Source organism: Pan paniscus, chromosome 17, assembly GCF_029289425.2.
Source record: "Pan paniscus chromosome 17, NHGRI_mPanPan1-v2.0_pri, whole genome shotgun sequence".
Lineage (NCBI taxonomy): Eukaryota > Metazoa > Chordata > Mammalia > Primates > Hominidae > Pan > Pan paniscus.
Window position 1 is genome coordinate 78,322,429 of NC_073266.2, and position 14,690 is coordinate 78,337,118.

General features: G+C 35.7%; 1 long non-coding RNA gene and 1 pseudogene across 1 annotated transcript in view; both read right to left on the reverse strand.

The window, feature by feature from the left end:
- LOC117976824 (uncharacterized) overlaps positions 1–14,690 on the reverse strand; it is a 298,034-nt gene that overhangs the window by 165,191 nt on the left and 118,153 nt on the right. The window lies entirely within an intron of this gene.
- LOC117976823 (non-histone chromosomal protein HMG-14-like) lies at positions 406–2,003 on the reverse strand (annotated as a pseudogene).

The window sequence follows — 14,690 nt, forward strand, 5'->3', positions numbered from 1 at the left end:
GAAAAATGGATGAAGCTGGAAACCATCATTCTCAGCACACTAACACAGGAACAGAAAACCAAACACCACACGTTCTCACTCATAAGTGGGAGCTGAAAAATGAGAACACATGGACACAGGGAGGGGAACATCACACACCAGGGCCTGTTGGGGGGTGGGGGCCTAGGGGAGGGATAGCATTAGCAGCAATACCCAATGTAGATGACGGGTTGATGGGTGCAGCAAACCACCATGGCACGTGTATACCTATGTAACAAACCTACACGTTCTGCACATGTATCCTAGAACTTAAAGTATAATTTTAAAAAATGACATTCTCATGGTTTATTAATCCAATAACTATATTTCATAAATATATAAAGAAAATAAAGCAAGCTTGACATGAAAAAAATGTTTCTAGAGCTACTAAAAAAGTTACATTTATGAAATAATTGATAAAATATTCCTCTAGGTTGTACAAGGATGGGGACAGGGACCAGGGACAAGACATGGTATTTGGTATTAATGAGACTTGGTTTCTTTCTCTCTCATTTCATCAAAGGCTGGATTCTCCTCGGTTTTCATGTCACTATTTTCTGCAGGTCAATCTTCTTTAGTTTCTTGGTTAGCCATGTCACCCTGTTCTCCCTTTGCACCGTTTTTTTTCCCTTTTGTTTGCACTTTTTTGTCTGAAGATTTATTCTCTCCTGTTTTCATTTTTGGCTTCATTTCCACTTTTGCAGCAGCAGGTTTAACAGACAACCGCGCTGATGTCCTCTTGGGCTCTTCCTTCACCACCTCTTCTGCTGAGCTGACCATCCTCTTGGGCACCTTAGTGGGAGGGAGTGCGCTTGCTGGGTGCCTGCAAGACATGAGATGCTGAGAGCCTCTGTGAAGCTGGGCTGCCTGGCCACTGCTGCTCCTCCCACTGCCTGAGGTGCTGAGCAAATTTTCTGTAGAAACATAGTCTCTGCCACTTTGCCCAGGCTGGTCTCAACTCCTAGCCCTTAAGCATTTCTCCGACTTTGGCTTCCCAAAGTGTTTGGATTACAGGCACTCTGCCACATTTGTTGATTGACTGATTTTTTTCCTTGGAAGTAGTCACATTTTACTGATCTTTTGTAAGTGAACTGTGTAAACTCTGGGTGTGGATTTTGCTAGAGAATACTGAAACTTCTATTTTACTAGATAATCCAGTTAGGTTCAGATCACGACTTTTTTTTTTTTTTTTTTTTTTTTTTCCTTTTCTGCAGTGGTTTAACGCTCAATTAGGTTCACCAACCTTTCTTCTACTGGTTTGGAGAGGTCTCCTTTATGTGTAGATCGGTCATGAGACTGAGCCTTCTGTAGGTTCATACACAGGATTAAAGCAAATGACTTGCTCTCATTTGGGCTTGCCCCACATTCCATCTAATCCAACTTTGTCAGGTACCTTTGTCCAAAATGACAATCTTTTCACAGATATTTAGCCAGATCTTTTCATCGCGATTGCCTGCTTCCCATGACAAGAGCTCACACTGCAGGCAAAATTGTATTATGACTCAACAACAGGAGCAACCTAAGTACACAGTGAGAAATAAATGGACAAAGAAAATGCGATATATATAAATCAGAAAAAAATAAGGAAATTCTGTCATTTGTGACAAAACGGATGAACCTAGAGGACATGCTAAGTGAAATAAGCCAGGCACAGAAAAACAAATATATAATCACACTTACATCTAGAATCTTAAAAAGCCAAACTTATAGAAGCAGAGAATAGAATGGTGGCTGACATGGGTTACGGGTTGAGGGAAATGGAGAGATGTTGGTCAAATGGAACAAAGTTTCAGTTATGCAGGATTAATGAATTCTGGAGCTCTAATATACAGCATGTTGACTACAGTTAATAGTACTGTATTGTACACTTTAACTAAAAGAGTAGATCTTAAATTTTCTTACTACACACACACACACACAAAGTGTAACTATATGAGATGTAAGTATGAAATTTTTATTTGTCAATTATACTTCAACAAAGCTAGAAAAAAATATGCAAGAAATACTATAAGACATTCTAATGAAAAATTTAAAAGACATAAGTAAATAATGAGGTACACTATGATCAAAAATTGTAAGACACAATATTGTTAAGAAGACAATTTGCCCAAATGATTTATAGATTCAATGAAATTCTAGTAAAATTTTCTGCATCCCTTTTTTTGTAAAAATTGGCAAGCTGATTCTCAACTTGTATTAAATAAAAATAAAGCATATTATTCAAAGCAACTTTGAGAAAGAATAAAAGAATTGGAATATATCAGCTATCTGATTTCAAGACTTGCTGTTAAGTTACCTAATCAAGACCATGTGGAATTAGGAGAAATACACATATATAGATTAATAAAACATAATAGAATGTTCAGAAATAGAAGCATATATTTATGAACACTGATTTTTTTACAAAATTGCCATGGCATTGAATGTGGAAAAAAAACTCTTTTCCACTAATAATACTGTAACAAATACATTTCTATATGCATCAACTTTTATACAATATCTAACATGTAACTGGAAATACATCACAAATTTAAATATAGAAGCTAATAGTATAAATATTCCTGAAGAAACCACAGGGGAAATTTTTGGAACATTGGATTAGTAATATTTTCTTAGATACGTCACAAAAAGCATGAACTATGAAAAACTTAATAAAAATTGGACTTTAAAAATTATGTTATTTTTATCTTCAAAAGACAACATTAAAAAATCAAAATGGCCCATCTCAGGAGGGGAAAATATTCAATTTTTTTTTTCTTATGATAAACCTGAATTTAAAATATACAAATAATTCTTACAACTCAATATTAAGAAAAACATTTAATAAATAATGTGGAAAAGATTCAAACAGATATTTCACAAGGTATAAAAATGGCTAACAAGCACATGGAAAAAGTGTTCAAAATTATTAGTTAAAAAGGAAATGTAAATAAAAGTCATAGTGAAATATCACTTCCTGCTCCCCAGAAAGGCTAAAACTTAACTTTGAAAGACTAAAACATTCAACTGATGTTCTGCATGTAGAGCCACTGGAATTCTTTTCTCTTCCTTTTTTATTTTTATTTTTTTATTATGCTTTAAGTTCTAGGGTACATGTGCACAATGTGCAGGTTTGTTACATATGTATACATGTGCCCTGTTGGTTTGCTGCACCCATTAACTCGTCATTTACATTAGGTATTTCTCCTATTGCTATCCCTCCCCCATCCCCCCACCCCATGACAGGCCTCAGTGTGTGATGTTCCCCACCCTGTGTCCAAGTGTCGCATTGTTCAATTCCCACCTATGAGTGAGAACATGCGGTGTTTGGTTTTCTGTCCTTGCGATAGTTTGTTCAGAATGATGGTTTCCAGCTTCATCCATGTCCCTACAAAGGACATTAACTCATCCTTTTTTATGGCTGCATAGTATTCCATGGTGTATATGTGCCACATTTTCTTAATCCAGTCTATCATTGATGGACATTTGGGTTGGTTCCAAGTCTTTGCTATTGTGAATAGTGCCACAATAAACATACATGTGCATGTGTATTTATAGCAGCATGATTTATAATCCTTTGGGTATATACCCAGTAATGGGATGGCTGGGTCAAATGGTATTTCAAGTTCTGGATCCCTGTGGAATTTCCACACTGTCTTCCACAATGGTTGAACTAGTTCACACTCCCACCAACAGTGTAAAAGCATTCCTATTTCTCCACATCCTCTCCAGCACCTGTTGTTTCCTAAATTTTTAATGATCGCCATTCTAACTGGTGTGAGATGGTATCTCATAATGGTTTTGATTTGCATTTCTCTGATGACCAGTGATGATGAGCATTTTTTCATGTGTCTGTTGGCTGCATAAATGTCTTCTTTTAAAAATTGTTCATATTTTTTGCCCACTTTTTGATGGGGTTCTTTGATTTTTTTTCTTGTAAATTTGTTTAAGGTCTTTGTAGATTCTAGATATTAGCCCTTTGTCAGATGGGTAGATTGCAAAAATTTTCTCCCATTCTGTAGGTTGCCTGTTCACTCTGATGGTAGTTTCTTTTGCTGTGCAGAAGCTCTTTAGTTTAATTAGATCCCATTTGTCAATTTTGGCTTTTGTTGCCATTGCTTTTGGTGTTTTAGCCATGAAGTCCTTGCCCATGCCTATGTCCTGAATGGTATTGCCTAGGTTTTCTTCTAGGGTTTTTATGGTTTTAGGTCTAACGTTTAAGTCTTTAATCCACCTTGAATAAATTTTTGTATAAGGTGTAAGAAGGAAGGGATCCAGTTTCAGCTTTCTACATATGGCTAGCCAGTTTTCCCAGCACCATTTATTAAATAGGGAATCCTTTCTCCATTGCTTGTTTTTGTCAGGTTTATCAAAGATCAGATGGTTGTAGATGTGTGGTATTATTTCTGAGGGCTCTATTCTGATCCATTGGTCTATATCTCTGTTTTGGTACCAGTACCATGCTGTTTTGGTTACTGTAGCCTTGTAGTATAGTTTGAAGTCAGGTAGCGTGATGCCTCCAGCTTTGTTCTTTTGGCTTAGGATTGACTTGGCAATGCGGGCTCTTTTTGGGTTCCATGTGAACTTTAAAGTAGTTTTTTCCAATTCTGTGAAGAAAGTCATTGGTAGCTTGATGGGGATGGCACTGAATCTATAAATTACCTTGGACAGTATGGCCATTTTCACAATATTGATTCTTCCTGTCCATGAACATGGAATGTTCTTCCATTTGTTTGTGTCCTCTTTTATTTTGTTGAGCAGTGGTTTGTAGTTCTCCTTGAAGAGGTCCTTCACATCCCTTGTAAGTTGGATTTCTAGGTATTTTATTCTCTTTGAAGCAATTGTGAATGGGAGTGCACTCATGATTTGGCTCTCTGTCCCTTATTGGTATATAAGAATGCTTGTGATTTTTGCACATTGATTTTATATCCTGAGACTTTGCTGAAGTTGCTTATCAGCTTAAGGAGATTTTGGGCTGAGACTATGGGTTTTCTAAATATACAATCATGTCTTCTACAAACGGGGACAATTTGACTTCCTCTTTTCCTAATTGAATACCCTTTATTTCTTTACCTTGCCTGACTGCCCTGGCCAGAATTTCCAACACTGTGTTGAATAGGAGTGGTGAGAGAGGGCATCCCTGTCTTGTGCCAGTTTTCAAAGGGAATGCTTCCAGTTTTTGCCCATTCAGTATGATATTGGCTGTGTGTTTGTCATAAATAGCTCTTATTATTTTGAGATACATCCCATCAATACCTAGTTTATTGAGAGTTGTTAGCATGAAGGGTTGTTGAATTTTGTCAAAGGCCTTTTCTGCATCTATTGAGATACTCATGTGGTTTTTGTCTTTGGTTCAGTTCATATGATGGATTACGTTTATTGATTGCATATGTTGAACGAGCCTTGCATCCCAGGAATGAAGCCAACTTGATTGTGGTGGATAAGCTTTTGAATGTTCTGCTGGATTTGGTTTGCCATTATTTTATTGAGGATTTTTGCATCAGTGTTCAGCAGGGATATTGGTCTAAACTTCTCTATTTTTGTTTTGTCCCTGCCAGGCTTTGGTATCAGGATGATGCTGGCCTCACAAAATGAGTTAGGGAGGATTCCCTCTTTTTCAATCTATTGGAATAGTTTCAGAAGGAATGGTACCAGCTACTCTTTATTATCTGATGGTAGTATTTCTGTGGGATCAGTGGTGATATTCTCTTTATCATTTTTTATTGTGTCTATTTGATTCTTTTCCCTTTTCTTCTTTATTAGTCTTGCTAGCGGTCTATAAATTTTGTTGATCTTTTCAAAAAACCAGCTCCTGGATTCATAAATTTTTTGAAGGGTTTTTTCTGTCTCTATCGCCTTCAGTTCTGCTCTTATCTTAGTTATTTCTTGCCTTCTGCCAGGTTTTGAGTTTGTTTGCTCTTGCTTCTCTTGTTCTTTTAATTGTGATGTTAGGGTGTCAATTTTAGATCTTTCCTGCTTTCTCTTGTGGGCATTTAGTGCTATAAATTTCCCTCTACACACTGCTTTAAATGTGTCCCAGAGATTCTGGTACATTGTGTCTTTGTTCTCATTGGTTTCAAAGAACATCTTTATTTCTGCCTTCATTTCATTATTTACCCAGTAGTCATTCAGGAGCAGGTTGTTTAGTTTCCATGTAGTTGTGCAGTTTTGAGTGAGTTTCTTAATCCTGAGTTCTAATTTGATTGCACTGTGGTCTGAGAGACAGTTTGTTGTGATTTCTGTTCTTTAACATTTGCTGAGGAGTGCTTTACTTCCAACTATTTGGTCAATTTTGGAATAAGTGCGATGTGGTGCTGAGAAGAATGTATATTCTGTTGATTTGGGGTGGAGAGTTCTGTAAATGTCTATTAAGTCTGCTTGGTATAGAGCTGAGTTCAAGTGCTGGATATCCTTGTTAATCTTCTGTCTCATTGATCTGTCTAATATTGCCAGTGGGGTGTTAAAGTCTCCCATTATTATTGTGTGGGAGGTTAAGTCTCTTTTTAGCTCTCTCAGGACTTGCTTTATGAATCTGGGTGCTCCTGTATTGGCTACACATATATTTAGGATAGTTAGCTCTTCTTGTTGAATTGATCCCTTTACCATTATATAAGGGCCTTCTCTGTCTCTTTTGATTTTTGTTGGTTTAAAGTCTCTTTTATCAGAGACTAGGATTGCAACCCCTGCTTTTTTTTTGCTTTCCATTTGCTTGGTAGATCTTCCTCCATCCCTTTATTTTGAGCCTATGTGTGTCTCTGCACGTGAGATGGGTCTCCTTAATACAGCACACTGATGGGTCTTGACTCTTTATCCAATTTGCCAGTCTGTGTCTTTTATTTGGGGCATTTAGCTCATTTACATTTAAGGTTAATATTGTTATGTGTGAATTTGCTCCTGTCATTATGATGTTAGCTGGTTAGTTTGCCCATTACTTGATGCAGTTTCTTTCTAGCATCGATGGTCTTTACAATTTGGCATGTTTTTGCAGTAGAGCCGCTGGAATTCTTAAACACTGCAGGTGGAAATGTAAAATGGTACTACTACTTTAGAAAATCATTTGCCAGATTCTTAAAAATTTAAGCTCACATTTATCATGTACCACTCTCCAAATCCTTATGTGGACTGAAAGAAGCTAGATACATAAAATTGTGCATACTTTACAATTCCATTAATACAAAATTCTACCAAAGAAAAAATAGTTTATAATGAGAAATGTGGATCAGTTGTTGTGTGGGGCTGGGTTTTACTCTTATGATGGATATATTCACTATTTTGATTGTAGTAGTGGTTTTATAGATGTGTACACCTATCAAAGTTCATTATATCGTATACTTTTAATGGATGTGGTTTAAAGTAAATACATTTATTTCTCAATAAATTAATAACAAATATAATATGTATGTCAGTTCAAAACAACTTTATAAGTTAATATTTCAAAGTGCAAATCTCACATTTCGGTAATGTTTTGTAGGATTAATTCTTAAAATGTGGAGCCATTAGGCAGGATTGGCCCTTATCATTTTACCAGACTCTGTCTTAATTTGTTTTCACCTCCATAGGACATCACATACACATGCATGCTTCATTATCCCTATTCAATCTATTGCCTTCACCTAGAATCTTCTTCCTTTCTCTGTATGTCCTTAGAATTGCCACTCATTCTTTAAGAACTGGCTATTGGGCATCCTCTTTCCAATCTTTTCCTTTATACTACTTGAAGGCTAATAGCTCCTGCCTATAAAATCTTTGATTCTTTGTGTGTCCCTCTCTCATTGCGTTTTTTCTTTGCATGTATTCTAGGGGTCGTTGTGTGAACATCAGTCTTCCTCACTAGACTCTAAGCTTATCGAAATCTAATTCCCTTAGGCCTTCAAACAAGGCCTATAACCTAAGAGGCAGATGTTAAAAGTACATTAGAATGGAATTAAACTTAATCAGATATAAATTTAGCTAATTTTTAAATAGGCCATTTTTTTTTTCCATTATAAGCCCCTCTCTATTTTCTTCACAGGGAAACCATGGGCAGCAGTGTATGCTATTAAGGCTAAACAGAAATATCCATGGAGAAGGAGACTTCAGAGAGGAAGTTCACATACAATTTACATGACACAAGACATTTTTTTCTTCCCTCAATTAAGAGGAACTATTCTTAGTTTTAGCCTAACTTAATTCAGTTCTGAATAAGAGGGGCTTACCAAAAAGTTAAACTATTTGCTCATTAATTAGTGTAGAGACATTCAGTCTTCTTAGAATTTCTGTAATTTCTTTTTAAATTTCAGAAATGCTTTACAAACATTTCAGTTTTGCTAATGTATGGATGTTTGTCAATGAAAAATTTCACCACAGTTAAACATGAAAGGAAGACTTTATACAAGGCTATCACAACAGAGGGGAGAAACCAGAATCCAGTCTGAGCTTTTAGGAGTTAAAATAAGAAAATCATATGACAGTTTTTGGCTAATTGGCCTTATCCAAATGAAAGTAAAGCATTCCTATATACAAATAATAGAGAAGCAGAGAGCCAAATCAAGAGTGAACTCCCATTCACAATTGCTAAAAAGAGAATAAAATACCTAGGAATACAACTTAAAAGAGACGGGAAGGACCTCTTCAAGGAGAACTACAAACCACTGCTTAATGAAATAAGAGAGGACACAAACAAATGGAAAAAATTTCCATGCTCATGGATAGGAAGAATCAATACCATGAAAATGGCCATATTGCTCAAAGTAACTTATAGATTCAATGCTACCATTGACTTTCTTAGCAGAATTCGAAAAAAAAAAATTCTTTAAATTTCATATGGAACCAAAAAAGAGCCTATATAGCCAAGACAATCCTAAGCAAAAAGGACAAAGCTGAAGGCATCACGCTACCTGACTTCAAACTATACTACAAGGCTACAGTAATCAAAACCGCATGGTACTGGTACCAAAACAGAGATATAGACCAATGGAACAGAACAGGGGCCTCAGAAATAATACCACACATCTACAACCATCTGATCTTTGGCAAACCTGACAAAAACAAGCAATGGAGAAAGGATTCCCTATTTAATAAATGGTGCTGGGAAAACTGGCTAGCCATATGCAGAAAACAGAAATTGAACCCCTTCCTTATACCTTATAAAAAAATTAACTCAATACGGATTAAAGACTTAAATGTAAAACCTAAAACCATAAAAACCCTAGAAGAAAACCTAGGCAATGCCATTCAGGACATAGGCAGGGGCAAAGACTTCATGACTAAAATGCCAAAATCAATTGCAGCAAAAGCCAGAATTGACAAATAGGATCTAATTAAATTAAGAGCTTCTGCACAGCAAAAGAAACTATCATCAGAGTGAACAGGCAACCTACAGAACGGGAGAAAATTTTTGCAATCTATCCATCTGACAAAGGTCTAATATCCAGAATCTGCAAGGAACTTAAACAAATTTACAAGAAAAAACAACCCCATCAAAAAGTGGGTGAAGGATATGAACAGACACTTCTCAAAAGAAGACATTTATGTGGCCAACAAACATATGAAAAAAAGCTCATCATCACTGGTCATTAGAGAAATGCAAATCAAAACCACAATGAGCTACCATCTCACACGATTTAGAATGGTGATCATTAAAAAGTCAGGAAACAACAGATGCTAGCGAGGCTGTGGAAAAATAGGAATGCTTTTACACTCTTTGTGGGAGTGTAAATTAGGTCAACCTTTGTGGAAGACAGTGTGGCAATTCCTCAAGGATCTAGAACCAGAATTACCATTTGACCCAGCAATCCCATTACTGGGTCTATACCCAAAGAATTATAAATCATTCTACTATAAAGACACATGCACACATATGTTTATTGCAGCACCATTCACAATAGCAAAGACTTGGAACCAACCCAAATGCCCATCAATAATAGACTGGATAAAGAAAATGTGGCACATAAACACCATGGAATACTATGCAGCCATTAAAAAGAATGAGTTCATATCCATTGCAGGGACATAGATGAAGCTGGAAACCATCATTGTTAGCAAACTAACACAGGAACAGAAAACCAAATACCACATGTTCTCACTTATATGTGGAAGTTGAACAAGGAGAACACATGGATACAGGAAGGGGGACATCACACACTGGGGCCTGTCAGGGGGTGGGGACAAGGGGAGGGAGAGCATTAGGACAAATACCTAATGCATGCAGGGCTTAAAACCTAGATGATGGGTTGATAGGTGCAGCAAACCACCATGGCACATGTATTCCTACGTAACAAACCTGCATGTTCTGCACATGTGTCCCAGAACTTAAAGTAAAATAAGGAAAAAAAAAAAAAGAAAGTAAACTTTCTTTATATCTTCATGACAGAAGGAAGTTTTACACCTAGCCCAAAGTGCCCACCAGAAATAGGACCCTATACTCCCAGGGACACTAGAAAATAGGAGTGCTATTTCCCTTAATGATTACATTTCAAAAGGATAGATCTCAGGTCTTTGTAAAAACTGTCAACAGACTTTTAAAAGGATCTACATCTGAAAGGGGAAAAGAAAGATTTTACAATTACAACTTTTTTAATGTAAATGATCTAAGAAAAGTGAGTAAAGCGACCCTGTGGTTAGGCCATCTGGATTCTGTAAGGGCTTGCATGAGAAGCAGTTCAGGGACTTAGAGGCAGGAATCAGCCTGTGTATAATCTACCTGAGGGAAATGTTAAGGCTTTCTTGGTTTTCTTCATCACTACCTTCTTTTGCTAATTATTTCACGTTTCTAACATTCAGCCTTTGGTCTTGGCTTTGCCGCAACACCATGGAAATTGTCCTCAAGCAGACAACTGGTCTCTTGATTTGCAAATACACGGGCTTTAATGATATGTCATTTTGCACTCTGTCAAGCTGAATGTGAACGACAATATATGGTTTTCTTCCAATGCCTCAAGGCCAGAGCAAGGACATAATAACTTCAAGTGGCCCTGCTATAGTTGTACAATAGTACTTTAATATGCATTTTTTTCCAACTGATCAAGGAAATGCATCTTTCCTCTAATAGGAATGAAAATAGAATCAATAATGCTTGCTGTAATCTAACTTAGATCTTTACCATACTGTTTGTCAAAAACCATGCAGCCCACATATTATTTTGGGAGCAGAGAGGTTGAATTTAATCAGTGCCTTTTGTTTTCTTGCTACTTGCTTTGATTGCAGCAGTTTAGCTGTTTTGCTCTGTTTAGTCATTATCTGTTCCTCCCCCTCCTTCCTTCCTTCTCTTTGTTTCATTAGCATCTTTATTGTATAATTTCTTTATTGTTTGAGCTGTGGTTCTCAGTGTTTAAATGATTGTTTTGTTTCTAAATTCCCTTTTTTCATCAGAAACTTATTTTAAACAAAAGTAGTTTGAACAAATCTGACATACGCCCTTGAATTATACTTATTTATATATCTGTGAGAGAATTCATGTCATAGTTTTGGATGACTTGGATACATATGTAAATTAGCATAATGCCCTTTAGGTAGCGTGTACTACATTGATTGTACCAGTTAATGGCTTCACTGTCTCCATGAGCCTTGTAAGGGACTGATGCTTCTCTTATCAAGAGGTATAGTCTATTTTTCCACTTTTGAATTTGTGCTGGTCCTGTGACTTGCATTGGTCAACAGAATGAAGCAGAGGAGGCTTTTGCCAGTTTCAAGACTAGAAACTTTAGTGGATGCCTGCACATTCCAGAGAATAAGCCTGGACTAATCAATGGGAAGATTAGAGAACATGCTGAAAAGATGTAAGTTCTCAGTTGAGTTCTCAGCTCTCAGGCAACCCACAAACTGACAACAAGTGCATGCTCACATCTAGTCAAGATCAACCACATCTTTTAATACTAGCAGAACATCTTCATTGAGCCATAGACTGAAAGCAAAAATAAATTTATATGTTTCCACACTACCAGTAAGATATTGCCATTGTTATGTTACAAAGCACCATTTGGGTATTAAGTATATACTTTTCTCCATGTATATACTTTTCCCCATCATATACTTTTCCCCATGTATATACTTTTCCCCATCATATACTTTTCCCCATCATGTACACTTTTCTCTATCATATACTTTTCCCCATCATATATACTTTTCCCCATCATATATACTTTTCTCCATCATATACTTTCCCCCCATATATATAAGTATATAGTTTTAAATTATATAATTTTCCCCATCATATACTTTTCCCCAACAAATCATATTTTAAACATTTGTTGAGTACCATAATATATACCAAGATACTGAAGTAAGTACTAGTGGCATAGAAACAAATGTCAACAACAACTCTCTCAACATGACATGCTCATGTGGAAGACAGACAGAAAAATCAGTCTGTATTACAATATAGTGTGATATATCAGATTTTTTAAAGCAATGAAAGTCAACTGACAAAGTTTTCCTAAAGACATGGTCCCAGAATATCATGGCTTCCAATGGAACCAAGATATTGCAATTGTTCATGTTTTACATTCTGCAACAGTGTCTGCATACTGAATTTGTGACATAGGGATATAAAAGCAAAGAAAATGAAGTGGGATGGAAAGAAAATGATTACTTTATACTTAACTAAACTAAATGGGGATAAAATTGATAACCTTTATGGTTTGAATTCATAAGTCCATTTTACCCTCAATTTAGTTTTATGTCTTCAAAAGCTCCTGTCCAATTTTACAGATTTCATAAAAGAAATAATTTTCTTTTGAAATTTCAGAATTGCTTTTTGGTTCAATTAAACCTTGATGCCAGGGCAACTGAAGCTGTTACCAGTTGACTGTCCTGCGTATCTTGGCCAAGTGAATACATTCTGCATTTTTCCTTTATCTGCCTTGGATGAATTATTCATTGATTGAACTCACATTTCTAGGAACACAGATGGAAAATGGTTTTAAAAATGTACCCTTTAAAAGAGTGTTCTATTTTCTTTTCTCATTAAATGTCTTTGTATAGTCAACTATTTCTTCCAACAAACCACAGCTATGCCCTGGTGGCTCCTTATCATCCTAGGTTCTTTTACTCTCCCATAATATTCTTTTCTCTATACCTGAGTTTGCTATTTCAGAAATACCTCTGCCATCCTCATAGTTGGAATAATATATTTATGCTCTTTCCTATGCCAAATGAAAAATATAAAAGGCAATACATGTCACTGAGTGAAATGCTGATTTTCCTTTCTTCCCTCCCTTCTTCATTTCTTTCCTTCCTTCCTTCACTGTCCTTTTTTCCTTTTTGTTCCCTTCCTTCATTTTTTCAGAATACACAGTTATTATTTATACATTGTTTATCAGCATGACTTTGTAGAGAATTTATTCTTGAACTTGTTTTATATTTTGAGTCCATACAGATTATATATATTTGACTTAAAATTTGCTAAGTAAAAAGAGAAGCAATTTGAAGTCATCCATTTGTATTTTTAATCCAGGCTGCATTATGTTCTTGCTAAGAAATAAGTCAAATAACCTGAATGATTCTCACCATATTATGCATAAAAGAAGGTAAATAATCTTACATTAGAAGAGTGATGTAAAAGTCAATCTAATTGTGTATATGTTAAAATAAAACCTTTCTGAATAGGTGACACTCTGAAAAACATTGTAGAATTGTTTAGAGATGTTGACACAGCAAAAAGTATAGTAAGTTCCTAAAATGTATTGAAGTAGAGAACAGCTTTTCTTGGACTTAAATTTTAAATGAACCTTGAAGTGTTATTAAAAATGTTAATTTTAAGAAGGAAGAGCCTTTCCAGGAAGAAATTTTCCAAATATCTGGGTTCCTAATGACTACTTCTTAAGTCTTGTGAATACTCGAAATAGAAACTCTTGCATTTTTATGATTGATCAACCTCTTATGTTCTAAGCCTGAGATCATATTTATCTATTTATCTGTATATCTATCATCTATCTATCTCACTACATACACACACACACACACACACACACACACACACTTCAGTAGGTAGCAGCAAAGGCTTTCTCTTTCACTGTGGTATTTTAACTTTCATAAGAGAAAAGTTGCCTTACTGTAGAAAGAATATATTCCCAATTCCATGTTCACAGCTTTTCTTTAATTTTCATCTTTCTTAACCACATTTTTCACTTCATAAACTTGGCATACATGTTATATAAGAAAGTTTAAAGTATGATCTGAAGTGCAAAGTAATATATATTTCAAAAAGATATTAAGTAGGCACAAAGATTAATTTGCTTTTTGTTCATCTCATCCTCTATTTTTCTCTTCATTAACACTTATTTCTGTGCCCTTTGGTAACTGGGAAAGACATAGTGAGTAAATTGTAAGGGGAAAAAACCTCATTACTTCATGAAAACATGCGTCATAAGGTCAAATTAAGAATTCAACATAACCCTTCCCTGTTAGTCGCGCTACTTATATGTTATTTATTGCAAAGGTAAAAGATACAGTTTATTTTCCAACTTGTAGCATTAAACATTTTAAATATTAAAGATGATAGAAAAACTTGGTTTGCATTTTCCTTTTGTGGACTCCAGAGGGCAGCATGCATTCTTTCAATGTCATAAAAGGTTAATAATAGCTATCCATCTATCTCTTTGTCTGTCTGTCTATCTATCTATCTATCTATCTATCTATCTATCTATCTATCTCTTCCATTGACTTTATATCTGTATTTCTGGGTAGAGACAAGTAGATCCCTGCTAAAAAGAAGA